A 4,802-nucleotide genomic window follows, 5' to 3' on the forward strand; every position below is an offset into this window, starting at 1 on the left:
GTGAAAAATATTTACTGAAGCCTAAGAACGAAGGTGGTTTGGCTTTGCCAAAACTAAGATTTTACTATTGGGCAGTTAATATTCAATATTTAATATTTTGGATACAAGAATCGATTATAGCACAATGGGTAAATATTTTGGATACAAGAATCGATGACCACAATGGGTAAATTTGGAATGTAAATCTGTACAAGATTTCTCATTGTTTTCTATTTTAGGATCTTTGCTTCCTTTTGCTTTATCTAAATTGAATAAACAAATAACTAATCCTATAGTTAAACATACATTACGAATATGGTTTCAATTTCATAAATTCTTTGACTTGAATAAGTCTATCTTACCAAGCCCTATTATATCTAACTTTTTTTTCAGCCCTCTTTTATGGATCAAGCCTTTGTATTATGGAAAACAAAAGGTATAACATGTTTTCGTGTTCTATTTTTAGATTACAGTTTTATGTCCTTTGAACAGCTATCCAATAAATATAATTTGCCTAAAACTCATTTTTTTAGATACTTGCAAGTTAGAATTTTCTTGAATAATATGTTACAGTCTTTTCCAAAATTATGTCCGATGGACATTACGGAAATTTTTTTAGCTCTGAATCCTTGCCAGAAGGGTTTAGTAGCCATCATTTATAATATGATCATGAAAATACAGCCAGGAGTATCAGAAAAAATTAAGGAGGAATGGGAAAAGAACTTCTTTGTCTTATACCCACTGAACAGTGGGAGCAAATTTTACAATTAGTCAATTCTTCTTCTATTTGTGCTAAATATAATACAATTTAAGGTTGTACATAAGGCTCACATATCCAAGGATAAACTTGCTCGATTTTATTCTTATGTTAATCCAACCTGTGAAAGATGTCATTCTAAAGTTGCTTCATTGATCCACATGTTTTGGTCTTGCCCTTGCTTGCAAAATTACTGGAAAGATATTTTTGGTACTATTTCAACAGTTCTGAATATCAAATTGCAACCGCATCCGATTACTGCAATTTTCGGTTTACCAATGGTGGATAATAGTTGTTTATCCCCCTCAGCCTAGCGGACTGCATGGGTTTTTTGCTCAATGTTGGTTACCTAGCTATAGGAAAGATATCATTAAGCTGGAAGGCGTACAGATAAGATTCCGGAGGATGTCTTTAAGCTATGAAAGAATGGCTGGATAAGCTACAACTTTTTCTTTCTGAAGTGTAGTATGCTGAGGGTTTGTAGACATACATAAAATCATGAGGGGTGTAGTAAGGTCAATCTTTTTCTCAGGGTGGGAGACTAAAACTAGGGATGTTGATTTAAGGTGAGAGGGACTTAAAAAGGACATGAGAAGCAAATTTATCTCTGTCTGTGGTGAATATATAGAATGTATAGAGGAAGCTGTAGAGGTGGGTAAAACTGCTGTGTTTGAAAGCATTTGGACAGGTACATGGATAGAAAAGGCCCAGAGGATATGGGCCAAATACAGCCAAATAGGACTAGCGGGGGAAAGGCATCTTGGTTATCAAGGTCAAAGATCCTGTGTCTGTGCTCGATGACACTTTGGGGGGGTCAATAGCACAGATGGGAAATGGGTGTGAGCAACATCCCATTCACCTACAGTCCCATAGTGGAGATGAGGAAATGCGGATAGTGTCAGATGCTGAGGCAAGAGACCATTTTATGACCATGAATGGAGAGATTAATTAGTGATACTGAGAACTGTTTTAAAACTTTGAGTGGATGGAAAGGACAAAGTGATTTTGACATTTCACTGCTTCTAACTTTTATCTCTGGAATAGCATACTTTTTGTTTACCACCACACACAACCTCCTGTTTTGTTATGCATTTTACATTTTAATCTATAATTCTGCTTGTTCGATTTGGTAGCACCATTAGTTCTGATAGCCCCACTCCAACAAATTGCTGCTTCTTTTCCCAGAACTGGGGCCACTTCCTCATGAATTGCAATCCCTAATTCTTCCATGCATCCGCACACCCCCCGCCCCCCATTGACTCGACTGCATCCATAGATCAGAAAGCAATCTATGCATTGATGCTGAAATCTGTGCTTGGTAAATGGCTCTATATCTTGTGTATAGATTATTAAATGAAACAGAAGATGAAGAAAATGTTTGAACAGCCAGTATAACAAGTATCACAGAATCAGTTGTAATGTATATTTGTAAAGTAAACAATGTCAATGACATTAGAAATCAACTTCCATTCACCACATTAGTATCAAGATAATATTTTCCCAAATGTCGTTAGTAGAGAACACTTACTCTTGGCTAGCTATTACATAACAAAATTGGAATCCATTAACAAAATACCTGATGTACTATTGTAAATCATTATTTCTAATGCTTTTAAAATTTCTCACAAACCCAAGGTGTTTGACGATTTTGTGGATCCCAGCAATACTTCTGAAATTCTGTCTTAGATTCCTTGAGCTAAATAATGTTATGATTGCAGGGGTTGTTTTAGTTTCCTAGCAGTGCAAAGTAAATATCACACAGAGCTCTGTCACCACAGATGATCCCCTTCTTCGCTCACACACAATTTCCTTTTTCTTTTTAAATCTTTTTTTTAATTTTAAACAAACTTAAATGAAACATGAATACAGAGAGCTTGAGAGTACATAATTAATAGGTTAAGGTATAAATACAAATAGATGATAATCCATATGTAATAACCTCCCAAACTCATAGTAATTATGAAAAATTGAGTAAATAAGAAACACCCCCCAAAAAATTCTTTGCACCAATCAGATTATAATAACATTCTCAAATTAAAATACGAATACAACTCCATTCTAGGGGAACAAATTGGCAACATACTACATAAACTTAAACAGCGACATTTTGAGTTGGGAGACAAACCACAGAAGTTATTGGCAAGGCAGTTAAAAGGAGAACAAGCAAAACGAGCCATTTACAAAATAATATCCAAATCTGGCCTGATCCTTATGCATATAGTATCCTAAGCATTAAAGGATATTAACAAATGATTTAGTGAGTTCTAGTCAGAAATTTACACCTCCAAATCAACAGCCACACAGGAAGATTTTGGTAAGTTTTTTGATCCACTTTACTTCCCACAATTAGATGCAGCTTTCAAGGAGAATTTAGATTTGGAATCTCACTGTCTGAGTTACAGGATGCCATCAAAGCATTTTCCACTGGTAAGGCAGCTGGACCTGACAGGTTCGGGCCAGAGTTCTACAAAGCCTTCCAAGATGTCCTCACACCGACTTTGCTGAGAATGGTTCCTGATACCTTTAAAAACAAGAGGCTCCCACTCTCTCTCAGTGAAGCAAATATCTGTGTTTTATTAAAAATAAAGACGAAATGGACCCTGGAAGCTATAGGCCCATTGCACTACTAAATTATGATCTGAAAATAATTACAAAAGTGTAAGCAAATCGGCTCGGTAAGCATATAGTAAATATCATTCACCCGGACCAAACGGGATTTATCCCGGGCAGGTACTCCTTTTGTAATGTCCGCAAAATTCTCAATATTTTGTATGCTGATTATGGGAAAGATGATAGAGCTGCTATACTGTCTCTAGATGCCCACAAGGCATTTGATATGATAGCGTGGCCCTATCTAATTGCAACAATCAAGAAGTTTGGATTCGGCGACACTTTTATAGAATGGGTTAAAATATTATATACCAATCCAAAATCTTCCATTTTCACAAATGGGGATAAATCCAATCCGTTCTCCCTGCAATGTGGTGTTCGCCAAGGGGACCCATTGTCCCTCCTGCTGCTTAACATAGCACTGGAGCCCCTGACAATTGGCATGAGGGGCCACCCACACATTAAAGGTATTAAGATGGGCAGTATTGAGACCCATGTGACCTGTACGAGGACGATCTCCTTACTTGTCTAGACGACCCAGCGGTCTCTATTCCCATCCTACTGAATATATAAATTCCTTTGGCAGCATTTCTGGCTATACCATAAATTGGGGAAAGAGCGAATTCATGCCCCTAGTGGATCAATTTACTGAAGACTTTCTGAAAATATTGCCTTTTAGAGTAGAGAAGGACTGTTTCACCTATTTGGGGATTAAACTGACTAAGAACCCAAAGCATCTTTTCAAATTTATCTTTACAGAATCCTTAGAAAAACTCAGAAGGAATATCGAGTCCTGGAGGATACTGCCCTTATCCATGATTGGATGGGTAAATATGATCAAAATGGTGACCCTACCCAGGTTTCTATATCGTTTTCAAAACCTGCCTATATACTTAAATGCATCCTTTGTTAAGAAACGACTCTATCATATTGCCCTTCGTGTGGGGCTATAAATCACACAGGATATCTAAGGCTCACCTGCACAAACCTCTTAAGAAGGGCGGACTTGGTCTGTCAATTTTCAAACATTACTATTGGGCAGCTAACTCCAGGGCTCTTACACACTGGAAACGTGGAGGTGCTGAGACCGAAGAAAATCCTTCATAGCTACAGCTGGAAGCCTCTGTTGTTAAATATCCTTCACTTCCTGCTCTTCTGCTTTCCACTTATGCCGCAACAGATAAACTAATCCAACAAAACTTTACCTTAAAGAATTCTTTACGAATATTAAACCAGATAAAAGCTGCTCACCAAATTCATAGTGTTTCCATAGATGCTCCCATTTGTCAAAATCACTCATTTAAGCCTGGACAATTAAATGGGGTGTTTGCAGTCTGGAGAGAGAGGGGTATCAAAACTTTCTTAGATCTGTACATCGATGGCCAATTTGCATCATTCACACAATTAAGCACTAAGTTTAACCTTCCAAATTCACATTTTTTTCGCTATCTCCAAG

This window comes from Hemitrygon akajei, chromosome 13 (assembly GCF_048418815.1).
Source record: "Hemitrygon akajei chromosome 13, sHemAka1.3, whole genome shotgun sequence".
Classification (NCBI taxonomy): domain Eukaryota; kingdom Metazoa; phylum Chordata; class Chondrichthyes; order Myliobatiformes; family Dasyatidae; genus Hemitrygon; species Hemitrygon akajei.